The 16,204-nt window shown below is 35.4% G+C and overlaps 1 long non-coding RNA gene across 1 annotated transcript; it reads right to left on the bottom strand.

Moving 5' to 3' along the window:
- Window positions 1-740: 740 nt before the first annotated feature.
- On the bottom strand, window positions 741-15,945 carry LOC145663586 (uncharacterized). The gene is made up of 2 exons (XR_014127187.1): window positions 15,863-15,945; window positions 741-1,043 (listed from the first exon to the last, which is right to left on the bottom strand). It is a non-coding gene; the product is annotated as an uncharacterized LOC145663586 (long non-coding RNA).
- Window positions 15,946-16,204: the final 259 nt, after the last annotated feature.

Genomic DNA, 16,204 nt, shown 5'->3' with positions numbered 1-16,204 from the left:
AAGTTTTTCGACAAAGCCCAGAGTTGATTTTTCAACGAACTACCTCCGATTGAGTAACGAAATAGTAGTTTGAAGTAGCGACAAAATGCGATAACTCATATTTTAAGCGAAATATGCCGCAAAACGCTTTTTTCCCCATGTGTATGTGTTTTTGGTGTGTAGCTAATACAATGTATGGTTGTTTTGTGAAGGCAATCGTGATGAAACTGTGGTAGTGTATTTTAAGTTTTTGGCAGTAAAAGAAGAAAGAAGTAATTTGTTGTTAGTAACTACATAAATAATAACTTCATTGTCCTAAATAGTATTATTGTTGTTTACTTATATTGGGCCTATATTAGAGTTTGTATAATTTATATTAAAGTTTGTATATTAGAGCATGTAAAATAATTTACTTAACGACAAAATCAGAAATTATATATCTCAAAATGCGACAAAATACGATTTTTTTAAAATTTCAAATGGGAAATATCTAATTTCACATTGCGAAAAACTCCTGCCCCTGTATGATAGTTATGTATTGTAACTGAGCATTAAGTCTGTTGTGTTATCCTTCTGAAATAAATAAATAAATTCGTTCTCAATTGAAATTAAACATGTGGTTTACTCGAAAGTGTAACAACACAATTTTAACTATTTAAAAATATCCTTAGTCTTTATACACTTGGAAGATCTAAATAGAAACTCAAAATGTACAACTAGGACAAATATTTATGGAATAAGATTACAATCTTGAGAATTCCTTTTTATTTATTTATTTATTTATTTATGTACGTAGCATGCTCATAATAATGCATGTAACATGATCGAATCTCGTGGTTGTTATCGGCTCCAGAATCTCATAGCTTTCCACATCATACCTCATTAGACAAGTTGTCATGGAAACTACAACAAACAGTAGAGAAGAAAAAGCAAGCAGAAAGACACAGACAGCGAGAAGGAGATAGAAAGTATACAGACGTGTCTCCATTGCTTTAAGAGGTAGATTGTCCTTTGCAAAACGTATTCAAGAAGGTTCTTGAACATTCTCTATGCAGTTGAAGAAACTGGAAATAACAGGATTAAACTTAATATTAAGAAATACAAGAATATTAAGAAATACAAGAATATTAAGAAATACAAGAATATTAAGAAATACAAGCTTATTTCCAAGGTGAGCTCTAGATCTTCTCGTACTTCCTATTTAGAACTAATAGTACAGGAACACTGAGTACGTATAGTTTCTATAAATTTAGATAAAGTAACTTTTATCCTTAAATTAAAAACAAATAAAGTGTTCCCTGTTTACGCTCTCAAGAATTAAGAAATCCGATTATAAATGTGTAATGATCATAAAAAAAATGATGGACTGAAGATAGTAATGAGAAACAAGAGGATCTTGAGAAATCTCAGGAAAACACTGATTCCACTTTGGCAATATTTCCACATGATCTGGAGTAAAATTGTTACTCTTCGCTCAAAAGGCTCACCTACCAACTAATCATAGCTCTAAATTAGTTGCTAGAAAACGCAAAATATTGGGTCAGTCAACACCACAAAGCTCTACTATTTGGTTTTGGGACACTTACTCCCCTACCCCACCCCAACAAATTTATTTTAGAAGCTCTGGGTAACTGACCGGTCTGTTTATCTCAGAAGCCATCTCTGCATGAAACCTCTCTTAACGGACATTTTCATACACTCTCAGATACGGACATGGACAGCTTCTTTTCCCAGTAACATCTCCATTACGGACAGATTAATTCTCAGTTCATACGTATTTATGACAGTTAAATAAATTCGCTGTTAGTCGTTGTGATAATGAAACCAGCAGTTACAAACAAATTTTGTACATAAACTAGCGTCTGCAGAATGTACACTTCGAACAAATACTGCGGGATTATCCCCAAGAAATTAAGAAAAAACTGTCAGTATTGACGAGTTCTGTTAAATTTTAATAAGAATGTTGCAGATTTCATTATTTTTTTTTCTATATTTTTTGTATATACAATTAATATATGTATTAACGGATTTCTATATGGAGGAGACACGAACCTGAGAATAAAATTATCACTAGTGTCTTATAGCATATGCCCATCCAGCGATATTTTCGTTTCTTGACCAAAAGGGATTTCACCCTCATCCTCCCAGGAATTTGAACATTGGATACAATAGTATTTTTCATTAGTCTATACAATATTTACACGTATAAATAATGTATTTACTGTATAATGTGTACAATTACAACATGAGGTGTAAGTAATCGAAATTTGTGCAACTGCTCTGTAACACAGTGCTCTCGTTTTTGAACAATTTACCGTATCTTATCAGTGTCCATCAATAAAGCTCTCTAGAAAAATATAACTTTCTAACTGGACGTTGTGCTGATCTACTGGCGGTATTAAGAAGACAATAGGATTGCCGGAGAAAGTTTTTGAATACCCAGTGAGTAACCAATGCCCAGTGGGTAGCTCAGTGATGTAGCTTGTATATAGTGTACATTTGTGATGCCAATATAGTTCAGAATGCTTCCGATGGCAGATTTGAATTGTTATTTCTTTGGAAAAAAAGCTTCCAGAATGGTGAAGTAGGGCTAGAAGGTCTGAAAATAACTACACTTTTTCTGTTTCAACATATTACAAGAGTGATACAACGATTTTAAAAGGTTAAAACTAGATTTATTGGAAAGAAGCGTTTACCAACAAGGTTTTCATTTTCAGCCTACAATTAAAGGATGCTGTTTTTTTTTTTTTTTTTTTCGTTTCTTGATTATCACTCTAATATGTCCTCTCCCACCAACAACGGCTGGCTCAAAAACGTTTCTCATTTGGTTCGTTGGTTTATTATAGTTTAACGTCCCTTTCAACAGAGAGGATATATGAAATGTAAGCCTACAGCGTAATATGGGATCCGCAACACAAGAGCTTCCAGTTGCGATCAAACCCGGGTCTTCCCTGGCTAAGCGTTTAGCGTGCGCGCCTTTGCCGTGGGAGACATGGGTTCAATTCCGGCGGAAGCTCATGTGGTTCGGATTCCACGTTAATAAGTAGATCTCATATAGCCTCGCTGCTGAAAAGGACGTTAAACTCAAAATCAACTCAAGGCTCAAAAGTCCCGTACTCTAGTCATAGATCAATTTTCTTATTTTATGTTAACTGTTTGCGTCTGTGACAATATATACGACACACACATCATTTTGAAAATTACTTCATGTGTACTCTTGAAAAGAAATCTTATTACATAACCAATGCGATAGTTATAAGTCCTTTGCATTATCCCTAAAAATTCCAGTAAAGGCACACTACTAAGAGCTTAGATCTCATCAAGTTCTCTCTATCATAAAACAATATAATTCTACTATTCGTAGCCTCTTTATAAAGAATAATAATTATCGTTCTCACAATTCATGCTTTGAAGGAAGTTTATGATTGACAGCAACAAGTCAGGGTTCTTACTTATTATAGTCACACAGTACAAGAGTTTTCTTTAAGGCTTCCGATATTGGAAATTTTAATGGCTCTGGTAGTATAATTCACAGCTTTTTCATTCGCCATTGAGAATGTCCACTGTTCAGAAATTATTCGTCCGTACGGGTGCTAAAACCGCAACCGAGAACTCTCAGCATCTCTCGTAGGAAGTATGTTAAAAGAAGTTTTCACTAGAAAACAAGATTGATGAATGTTTTCTTACAGTTCAGTTTTTATTATAAATCATAATTTAGTTTCTATTATACACTTTTAGATACTTTTAAAATGAACTTCTCTTTGGAATGGCATAGCCTTTGCTTACAATTCTTAATATATATAAATTTAGAGCAATTTGATTGACAAAAATTTTAAAACAAGACTTCATATAAAGATTTTGAAACAAAAATTTTCAGTAATCGAAAAAAGTTTCAAATAGCGATCGGAAAAATTTCAAGCTAAAAATTTTAAACAAGTATTTCACAGTGAGTGACCAATCAAGTTGCTCGAAAGATAATTTTCAACCAATGATCTTAGACTATGAGTCGTGACTACAAGTCCTAAGGTACAAAGTGCGAAATTCTTCACGTATATCAATAGGATTCCATGATTATTTATCGGGTTTCAAGTCTAAAATTTGGAGTTAATAAGAGGCAGGAATCAATCAATCAGATTTCACCAAAGATAAGTCTCCACCAATGCACCATAGTTCTTAGACTATGTATAAATCATAGCTACAAATCATAAGATTCGACGTGTGAAAATTTTGTTGAGTATCGATGGGTTTCCCTGTACGTTGTAGTAAAGTCACATCTTATATGATAAATTACGACAAAATAGCCCAAATTTGAATTTAGCAGTTTTTTATCCATGGAAGGGGCAATACGAATCATCCAAAGTTACAAGAGTGTATACCTGAGTTCTAGAGAACACTTTCAAATTTTTAAATAATTTGCAAAATTAAAGGTGGACAAATGTACCCCACCCCCGTCATTTGAGAGGAGTGTCTCAAGAACTCATATCCAATGAAAGAAAATGAAACTCTGTATCTATCCATATGTTCAAATGAAATCAAATCTTTGATGATAAGTTCAGCCACACAACCACTCACTCTATGGTCTATGGAACCCGGAAGTACAATGTCGCGCTCACAAAAGCTCTCCATTGACTTCTATCCTTAGCCAACTGGGTCCAGTTTCTATTTCGTACTCCTATTTCTATGAAACCTGTCTGAATACTATCCTTCCATCTACCCCTATGTCTTCCTAATAGACGTTTTCCGATTGGATTTCCAGCAATTTAAAATCATTTCTACTTTCATTTATTCTGACTACATGATCCTAGAAATTTGGTAAACGGTATTAAATTATGCAGTTCCTCGTTATAAAGTTTCCGCCATTCATCATTCCCGTTCCTCTTGGGTCCGAATATTCGTCCCAGGAAAGTATTTATTCTCAAATACTTTCAGTCTACGTTCTTCGCTCAGAGTAAGCAAACATGTTTCATAACCATCCAGCACAACAGGCATGATTATCATTTTATACATTTTAAGTAAGTTAGAACACAAACCTCCCAAATTTGAATTCTCATAGTTTTTTTTTTTTTTTTTTTTTTTTTTTTCAGAAAACTTCAACCATCGACGCCAATTTCAACCATCAAAATTTACAAAAGTGTATATCCAAGTTCTAGAGAACAGCTACCAATTTTTATTTTTTAAGAATTCCCACATTTAAGGTTGGGCTAAATGTAGACCTCCCAAAATTTGAGAAGAATGTATCAAAGTACTCTTGGTCCAAGGAAAGAAATGAGACTCTGTATCCATACATACGATCATATATTGAGATAAGATTTCATCTTAGATGTTAAATTAGGTCATAAACCTACGAAATTTGATTTTTTTTTAATTCATTTACCCTGGAGAGCTCCTCCGTGGCTAAGCGGTTAGCGTACGCGCCTTTGGCGCGGGAGACCCGGGTTCGATTCCCGGCGGGAGCTCATGTGGTTCGGATTCCACGTTAATCAGTAGGTCCACGTCTCATATAGCCTCGCTGCTGAACGAGACGATAAACTCAAAAAAAAAATCTTTTACCCTGGAAGGGAAAAACATGGATCACCCAAACTTCATGAGTCCTAGAGAACAATTACCAGTTTTTTTTATTCTTTGACAATTCCCGAAATTTCAAGGTGGACCAAATGTACCTCTGCCGAATATAGAGAGGAAGCATCAAGGTACTCATCAAGAGAGGCATATATATACACAGGGCTGGATTTAGGGGGTGCAAAGGTGCAAGTGTAAATATACACTACCTAAAGGGAGAAGCTAGCAGTGAGTTTTGCTAAATCAATAGTTTAAGTCAATTTTCTGAAGGTTGAAGGAAAAGAATTCATCGAGAGCAGACACTTAGAGTTTCCAAATGAATTCCTCATTCACATCACAGATGCCTAAAGGCATTTAAAAATCAATTTTTAGTTTTGGCAGTTTCCAAAATGCACCAAATGTAACCCTATCCTTCTAAAATTTAACGAGTACATTAAGGTACTCATGACATACGAAAGAAAATGACTTGCAACATCTAATTTTTTGTCACTTTCCAAATTAAGAGGTGGGCCAATGCAATATGCCAAAGATATGACACAATTACTGACAATATCAGACCATACATTGCAAACCTAGCTAAGGAGACCTTGGAGGTACTTCCATGGGATGTCTTACCCCACCTACCCTGTTCACCAGAAGTCGCTCCTTCAGATTACCATTTGTTTCGGTCGATGACTTTCTCAACAGCGGTGCCAATTTAGCCTATTTTTGGCTAAAACTAGTCTAATTGGGGAGGCATTTAGCCATACAAAAGTACGAAATGCTTATAGCCTTAAATATAGCTTATTTTATTAAACTCTTTTGCCACTTTGGCTTTTTTTATTAGCCGTTAAATTAATTCTAAAATTACGTTTTTTCTTTGGAAATCAATTGTAGCTGATTTTTTTAAAAAAATACTCCTATTTGTCATTATATATACTCGTATTAATTAATTTCTCCTCACTGAGGGTGTTTTATTACGAACAAACCAGGTCTTCTCCTCTCTCCATCCATTACAGATACTTAACAATACTTGTCGACTGAGAAAGAATCTTAATTTCGCTCCCGTAACAGCCCCCTTTGCTACTTTTTAATTATATATATTAATTTTCGCATTTCTTCACAAGAAAGTTTTCTAATACAAATTTAGTAACTATTCGGTTCTTCAAGCCACGGAGATTGTTTTAGTTTATTAAAGGGAACAAATAGGACATCTAATTAGCTTGAAAACATTCAATGCAATGATGACAATTCGAGTAGGTGTACGGAGAAATTAGAAGCGTTGTAACGACTATGACCTACCGAAAGAAGTACTACTGAAAATTGGGACAATGGCAATCTACACAACCAGTCCACAATCCAATGGTGCATCCAGTTCCAACGCCTCGGCTAGTTGCGACGTCATCGATGATGACTTATTTCAATTCAACTGATAATATGGCTGTTGACTTTTACAAATCAGATGAGTTGTTGATGGATGTTATTGTAATTTAAAGTTATATGTTGCTTGTTAGTCTTCAGCGAATAAAATTCAACAGTTCAAGTTGTACTGTAACTCACTTCTAATCTTACACACACACAAAACTGTTTAAAACCTATAATATGGGTTATAGGTTAGCAGTTCAAAATCTAACAATTTTTTGGGTAAAACAAACTTATTTCTAAAAGTTATCTAGCCTATTTTCTTCAGAGGTTGTTGGCAGCACTGTTTCTCAACAACATTTCAAATCTTTGTTGAGCGTGTAGTAAAGTGGTAACGTTATAATGTTGTCACTTTCTACAGAAGACTTCCACCTGTAACCATCACGACAACTTCTATGTTTGGCCACTCCCTCGGTAGTCTTAATAGTTCTGTAATGTAGATTCCTTTCTCAACTGAAATATCTACGTGCTTTTGAATTGCTAATTCGTTTCTATAGCGCTATTCAAATGATAATTTGCGCGGCCTTGAGCGGGATGTCTGTTTTCTCCAATTGTAGTTACGCGATGTTGTCAGTTTGTGGCATGATAGTACATGCTGACTTTTGCGCCATTGCGCATGTTGTCAATACCAGACGCGCTATCTAGAAATACTATATTACTACACTAATTGCTGTCTTTAGTAAGTAGAAAAATGAATTATCTGTCATGATATAGACTTTTAAATGTTTCCATATAAAACAATTGTGAAAATCTTTAGAATACATTGTTTCGCATAACTGCTAGTAGATTTTGTTCAAGCTTTAATTCAATATTTTCCCTCTCATATGAAATCGAAACCGTGACCTATCTCAAGATAGAACTTACTAACTAACACTACTTGGGCTCTCTTTACTAAGAGATGCATATGTAACTGCGTATTTTTAACAGCGTTTTACGTTTGACTATTTCATCATCCATTTCCCTCTCTCTCTTCTTTTCTATTCAATATTTGAGCTCATGATTGCTGAACAAACGTGCAGGCATCTAAATGGTGTCATAAATTATTGCACCTAGAACAAATTTGACTGCTTCGAGTCGCAGAGAGCTGATACAATTAGGCACGAGCAAGGCTTCTTACCTTTTCTCGTACAACTGTTCCTCGAATTCTTTTTCTAGTAAATAAAATTCGCACTGGTTTCGCGAATTTATAGAAAATGTTTAAAAATAGTTATCAGTTTTATAAATGGTTCCAAGAATTATTTTTAGAGTTTATTTTTTTAATGTAAGAAAGACATTCACATCGGAGGAAAAAAGAAACAAATTCTTAAAAGGCTTTAGAATACATTTCGTTTGTGTGACTTATCTGTACTGAAGCCAGGAAATCCTCTCTTAAAGCAATGAGGAGGCTAACCTCGTAACAAGAAGACTGGGGATAATCCTCTGAACAACATATAGAACAATTACAAGAGAAGATTTAATGAAGTAGTGATTAACAAAATTTGTAACCTGTTATAATAAATTTAAGTCTCAGGTTAACAAAACGGCAAAATTCGAGTTATCACAAACAATCCTGATAGCAAAACGACAAGTTTTTAACAGCCCTAATGGAACAAACTAAAAGACAACTAATTTAGTTCACATTTAAATTTCCAGCATGGACATTGAATATTAAAAATAGTGTTGGAATAATATTTTTAACATTGTGAAAGAGCGAGAAGGAAAAGATGAGTCAGCAATCCGACAACGTTGCGCTATATATCGTGTACCATTGGATATTGTTCATATTGCTTCTCATCTGCTGTAACCACCCATAATACTAACAGGAAGAAAAAGAGGCTTTTTTGTCTGTTCGTCTTTTTAAAATTTGTTTCAGTACAGAGATTTCATTTAAGCACTGAGAGCACTTGTATGAGCCATCGCCTTATTTCAATTTAGCCATAAAACTATAGTGCAAAGTTTTCAGGTTTCCGCTACAGTTCCCTTCTCTCTCTCTCTCTCTCTTTCTATCTCTCACAAAGTAACATTTCCAAATCTTCTCATCTTCTTCTGAAATTTCCGCACGTAACACTCGATGCTAGAAATTTTCTCACTTTTATCTTGTTCTCTCCTTGGCTCCTACAGATAGTATCGTTTGTGGTCTTAAAAATTTGATTGTGCATACAAACAAGCAGGCCGGTAGCCAGCCCAAAAATGTACGGGGGGGGGGCGATAGAAATTAGGGGAGCCGATCAAACCATATTATATTTCATCACCATATTATAGTTCATTTCAAAGCTTGCCGTGAAAATTTTAGGAGGGCCAGCAAAAATATAGGAGGATCCTCCCCCTAGACCCCCTTGGATACGGACCTGTAAACAAGTTGTAATAAATGACAGTAGATTAGAAACACTTAAGCATATGCATTAGTATTCAAATACAACATATTATATTATAGAGTAGATATTGTAACATGTTACAGAAAGAAACGTCATTTGAGAGATGAGCAGATTGTTTGGATGGAATGGGTTATCAGCGCCACCAACTGGAAATTTTAAGACCTAAACATTGGATATATATAATACGTAGGAGAGAGCTTTATACTGAAGTTGATAATAGCAAGGGTAAAACACCAAACTGTGTGTATATATAGTAGTGCAACGAGCTGTAAACCTTGTGAAAGAAGGTTGTTATGGTGTAAAATGAAACTTACTTTGCTGAACTTTGATTGTTAAATGAAAGTCGGTTAAGTCCGAACATTTTCATATATTTTTATGCGATAAAAATTCTGTTAATTATCGTTTGTTAAGGAACTGTATTTACTTGGAACATTCATATAAAGCTCCTTGTTTCTGAAGAAAACTGTTATTGTTTAACCTGGAAGGAAAATTTAGCAAGATTTCGAGGTGTAAGTAATTATCTTTATTTATTGAAGTTGCCGAACCTAGTAGAGGGAACTCAATGATATGAGTTTCGAAATATTGCTTTTGAATTACCATATTTCTTCGAATATAAGGCGTACCTGTAATTTCACCTCATTTAAACTCATTTTTTAAAAAGCTTCGAATCTAAGGCGCAGAAATGATGTATATACAAATACATTCGTATTTCGATAAGCATTTTCTTATCAGTAAAACGAAATGTTCATTGTTCGTGAGCGATTATCATCTTTATGCAGTCTGTCATTGTAATACAACCAATTTTAAGCAAATTAGTTGTAACTACCAGTATTAAAGACTGCAGTAGATTCTATGTTGTAACCTACGTGCAATTAATAAAAATGTATATACATTGCAGTATATACATCGAATTCAAGACGAAATCGAATTTAAGGCGCACCTGAATTTTGGATGTATAAAAACTGACAAAAAGGTGCGCCTTATATTCGAAGAAATACGGTAGCTAACATTCGACTCGTGCATTTCTTCAGAAATGCTAATCCAATCAATTAGAACGTGAGGTGATTTCTTCAAGATTGGGGTCACCTTATCCATACGAATGTCCCCGCTTACTTGCTCTGGGAGGTTTCATGAGCACAGTGTACCGCAGTATGAAATATAATTTTTATAATATCTTTAAAATATTAAAGAACATGTTAATGTTCTTTATTTCATCTTTTTTGAAGGCACATGTTTCGTGGCCTTTGATTGTTAAATATATCATTATACCTGTTTATTTAGAATTATTAACGAACATACCAATTATTAAAACATTTAATTTATAATAAGCTATATAATCACAAAGTATTATCAGCTTAATTTTCCAATTCTACTAAAGAAAATCTACTTTACTAGAGGAATTTTAGTTTTTTTTAAATCGACCTTTAAATATCTCTTTTCCAACAACTATACTCTCCCATACTTCTTTCCTATGAGTAAAACACTGGTAATATTCTTGGAACTTCTGTTTTTGTACTGCGATCATTTTATTCTGCGACACGCAACTGACTTAAGATGTATAAAAACTTACGCCAACTCTAGAATTTATATTTTATTTACAAGATAGATTACGTAGCTTTTTATATACGCAGCTATAAAAGTTTCCTTTCGAAAATTTTTAATTAAAACTGTTTCTCGTCATTATTTTTCCTAATTTTTCTTTTCTACATCAAGAAATAAGGTGATAACAGAGACAATCTACGTCCGATATTGTTATATATTTTTTGCTTTTTTTTAAAAAAAATATCGCATCAGTGCGTTAATAGTACTTCCTTTTTCTCTTTCTCTGCCTACGTATCGTTACATATAAACAAATTATTCAGTCGCTCAGATATACAAAGAGCTAATTACAAGATCGAATTTCATGAAAATAAATGATTAGCTTGACCTAGTGACTGACGATAGGCATGTGACAAACATTCACGTTTCTACACTAGTTACTATGCATGGATATTTAACAAACAAACAAACAAAAGAAAGAAAGTGAAAGATAATGAAAAATGCTAAAAGGAAACTTCGGTCGTGTATCAAGAGGTGTGTGATCAAATTGTTAAGAGCTCTTCCTACACACTAATTATTCAACAGAAGATACTACTGACCTTGAATATAATTCTTATCTTTGAATATAGTCATTATTTTGTAGCTGCACTGAAGAAAGAAATGTCTTTCATTCAATTAGGAAAAAATGTGTTTTCTTTTTTCAGAAGTAGTTTTAATTTTTAGGTAAACAGTTCTGATTTTATGTGCTATAATATGGCAAGTTGGATCCTTCCTTTGCGCAAGGATCTTGGAAGGAAAGGGTACTTTCCCCTGCTCTTAGGCTGGTAAAGTAAGAAGTAGTAGGTATTATTTCCATTATTGCCAACTGCGAAAACATAGTAATATTAGTTTACGCCAGTGATCGTCAAACCGTCGATCGTAAGCTACTAGTAGCTCGCGGGGATATTTTCGGTAGATTGAGTTAACGCTCCGGTTAGCTAACCTTGATTCCTTCACTTGGTAGGTAATAAACAAATGTAAGTCTTTTTTTTTTTTAAGTTGGTAATTCTTTTGGTTGGTAACTCACAAAAAGGTTTAAAAGTGGTATGGTAGCTCAGAACCTTTATACGTTTGGCGACCACTGGTTTACACAATGGTTTATATATAAAAAAGAAAAGTTACTTCTTAATGTGTCCGATCATGCTTTCAGGATATGTGTTAAATGAAATGATATGATAAAGAAGTATTTAGTGGAATGAAAAGTGCGATTGGAAGGAAGACAAACCTATGAGAAAACGTATGCATGCAATGCTGTTCATTACTAGCGTTTACAGAATATCAGGAAGGAGGGGGAAGGAGTTCAAGCTCCCCTCCCACTATTATGCCCCAAGGCTAAGGGAGATTGTGATGGTTAGATGGATGATAATAGTGAAATGAAAGTGGGAGAAAACGGCAGAACGCCGACAAACCCATGCACCGGTTGCTTGTTTGTCCCGCGAACTGGGATCGAGCGAGGAATTCCACACGTCAGAGATGAGCTCTCTACCAATGGCATACTTCAGCCACTTCAGGTTTCTTGTATATCTTAATATGGCATTTTTTTATGATATGTTGCTCAAGAAGGCTTTGCGTACGCCAGTACCCTCCATTTTAAAATGTGCTTGCATACTTGAAACCCGTAGCTAGGTGGCCAGAGGGCTCCAACTCCCTTTAAATCTCTTAAGCTCCCCTGAAAATTTCAGTTACTTGTTGGTATGCATGTATCCACTACAAATATTTCTACCGGGAATCAAATCTGGGCATGTACACACAGCAAATTCGCGCGTTAGCCAGCGACCTGTCAAGATATCCACATGGATCTATTGTTTGATGTAGAATCTAAACGATATATATTCTTACAGAGAATCAAACCCATGATTTCCATTCCATAGGAAATGAAACTGACTTTAGTACCAAGTTTATGATGCTTGGATTAGGAAATTTAGAAGTATACAATGATTGGTTTGTTGATGAAAGTTAAGTGTTCCTTGCTGAAGAGATATGAAACGTGGTCCTACACACCAAGCGGAACTCGAACCATATGAGCTCCCGCCGGGAATCGACCCGTGGCTTCCCACAACAAAGAAGCGCACGCTAACCGCTTAGCCACGAGGGAGCTAACATTTCGTTATATAAATAAATGAAAAATGAATACATTTGTACTTTAAAATGTCGAAGGTGATGTGACAAACATAATGAACAATTTCATGATAAAGTAAGCAATGGTTTATATTTAAATAAGCTGCAATGGAATGCAAGGTACTGGAAGTTATCAAAAATATTCTTTCTTAATGCTGGAATACAAGTTCGTTGAATGGATACGTGATATTTCACCTTGAAATATACATCTTGAGTTCGATTCTTGACAAAACCTGAAATATGTTAAGAACTTTAAGCAGCCTTGAGGAACTCACTGAAGTTTAACATCCCGTGGCTATAATATTGTGTTTAAAAACTGATAGAAGTAGCGATAAATCCAGGAAGTGGCTCACTGAACCATCAACTCTTTCCCGATTTTCTTGAAACCAGCCACTTATCCTCGACTGTGAGTAACCAACTTGTAGACTTTTACGCTATTTCGAATCCTGAACTGGGTTGTCAACTTAAGACGTAAGCTTTCATTCGTAGCTAATGTCGCACAGGGGAAAGAAAGAGAAAGAAAAAAAATTGATTGGGTCGCCGAAACTACTTTCTTTCTTATGCTAGGATTACGGGCCAGTAAGCACAACGCTATTTATTTCCAGATTCTTGCACACCAATGGTCTCATCGCTACCACGAGAAGGAAAGAGAAAAAATCCATTGCCAAATAACACAATATAACTTACATATCATATTTATTCAACCTCTTTTAGTGAACAACAGATGGTCGCAATCGATTACATCATGTCAGCAATTGTGAAGTTTCAGCTAGACTCACTAACCATAGTTTAAAAAAATCATTGGACATATGTACTTCAGTTTCTCGAAATTTATAGAGAACTTCTCACACTAACGCAATGGAATAACCAGTAGTAACAGTGTAATAGATGTTGTCCTTGATAATGCGTTAGACAGCTGTTTACATTTCTCGAACAGACATTCGGGATAGAGAACTTTAGTAAGCTACATCGTAGTAGGTGGGAAAAAGAATACAGAAAGGTACATTACTGCTTACAAGAACATCTTATTACAGAAGGAGTAGTTATACGGCTGAATCGATGATCCTCCTTCCCAATGCACATAACGTTTCCACTCTCTTTCCGCAACCAACTGTATTAAGAGGGCGCCACATCTCAACTCGGATTACAATTTTAAACAGCGGCGGAGACATAATATATCTATATGGTAGAAACATTCATAGGAGGTACTAAACCAGCCAGCAACCTAAACTTCACCCCTGATACCACCACATCTAGGCGTGAATACCAGTAACAATACCCACCGTCTTCGACGCGTCCAACTAGACGGTTTAACGTAGCTTCTTAACTAACGATTATGGACATATATAAATACTTCAGGGATCGACATAAACCTTTTCCTTGCGTGGCAAATTCAAATTACAGATCATGAACTATGGATTATAGCAAACAATACGGAGTGCCCACTAACGGGTCGAACATGAGCTAGCTGTCACTAACTGAACCTTTAACTTTACCAAGTCATGACGACCGTAAAATAAACAATACGGAGTGCCCACTAACGGGTCGAACATGAGCTAGCTGTAAAGTAAATGATACATTTACACATCTGCTCGACTAAAGAAATTACTCTCTCTTAATGCAAGAAAAGAAACAACATTGACATCGGACTACCCCGTCGGCGTGTGGATCGACTTACTGGATGGAGAGTTCACCTTTTCTTTAAGCAGTCATGTTAAATACGACATGCATGGTATTAAACAACAATTTAGACACCGCAAAGAAATGGAAAATTAAGTGAAATACACAATATTGATAGTTCGTGAATGGCTAATCTTATAAACGGAGACAGTTTCAATTTCACTAATTACTTGAAATAATAATGGTGAATAGTTCGAATACGAATGTTACTTCTTCAACAAGTTGTGTCGAAAATTCTAATATTAGAAAGAGGTTGCCTGGATATGGATGATTAAAGTCAGTGTAGCAGCTACTCACAGAATTCCCACTAGTAGATGAGATTAACACCTCAGAAAACAATTCCAGGAGGGCACGGTTACGGCAGCATACGTGAAGGAGGAACCAATCTCTAGAAATCTCTCCAGGCCACACTGGACATGATGCAACAACACACTCCAATCAGAGCGCAGAATTGCTACGGCGGCACCAAGTTAGAAAAAGTAAACGACGAACCGGATACAGTATCTTACTCAGCTTTCACGACAACAGACACAAGTCGACCACAATTACTAAAGTCACTGCAGAGGACGATCCACACTGACGTCACAGGGAGAGCATTTTATCTTCACTTCCATAACCTCGTGAAGTCACCCATACCATAAGGCAGGATTGATGGATTATTAAAAAGCAGCGAGGTCAGACCAAAACCAAAACAGGAAGACAGTTTCTAATGTCATCGTAGAAAATATCAACCCACAGGCGGAATTACGGTAGACATCTATGTTCTTCACTTCGGATGTTGAAGATGCGTAGGTACTTAGTCGGAGCTAGACTAATAAACTTCCGGGACAAACGACTCAAAAATATAGTTTGATAATTTCATCAATTTAGACTACTTCTGCATTTCACAATAATAAAACACTCCTCTTCTATAGCATCACTTAAGTGCAAGTGATCACATAACTCTGTTCAATATGCAATTATTGTCTTCTGTTAATTCAGGAGATAGATATTAAGCTACTTCCCAGTAGCCATGTTCGTTACAGTGCAGGGAGGGAAAGCAGAAAACGCGCTCACAATCGTCCTTGCATTCCGATTGGCTGCTCTTAATTGCGCAGCATATTACAAAACTAAACGGAAATTATTATATAAAATTTAATATAGCGAGATAAAAGTAGATTAAACATAGGTTACTATTTAATTAATATACTCACAAACAAATTATTCAATCTAAACGAAAATGCAAACACTTCAGTCTAAACACTAACGCCAACTCGCGGAATCGAGAGAATCTGACTCGATGCAGGCCATAGACTAACAAAGAAAGTAGCATAATTCAGCTAAACAAACCAGCCCAATTGTCGACCATATTGAATTCATCAAAGGGGTCGAGAATTGGGAAATAAAAATGGAAAAGAAACAACACTTAACTAAGAGCTAATTCAGTAATCATATCAAATAATCTCTTTGGGAAAGTGCAACGATCAAAGAGGATCGTTACATGCTTATAAATCAACATAACTAATTACACCATTTCTACATGCCCGATTTTAGGT

Source organism: Thermobia domestica, chromosome 11 (assembly GCF_964235325.1).
Source record: "Thermobia domestica chromosome 11, izTheDome1.hap1.1, whole genome shotgun sequence".
NCBI classification, from domain to species: Eukaryota; Metazoa; Arthropoda; class Insecta; order Zygentoma; family Lepismatidae; genus Thermobia; species Thermobia domestica.
This window is presented reverse-complemented; position numbering and strand designations above follow the sequence as displayed.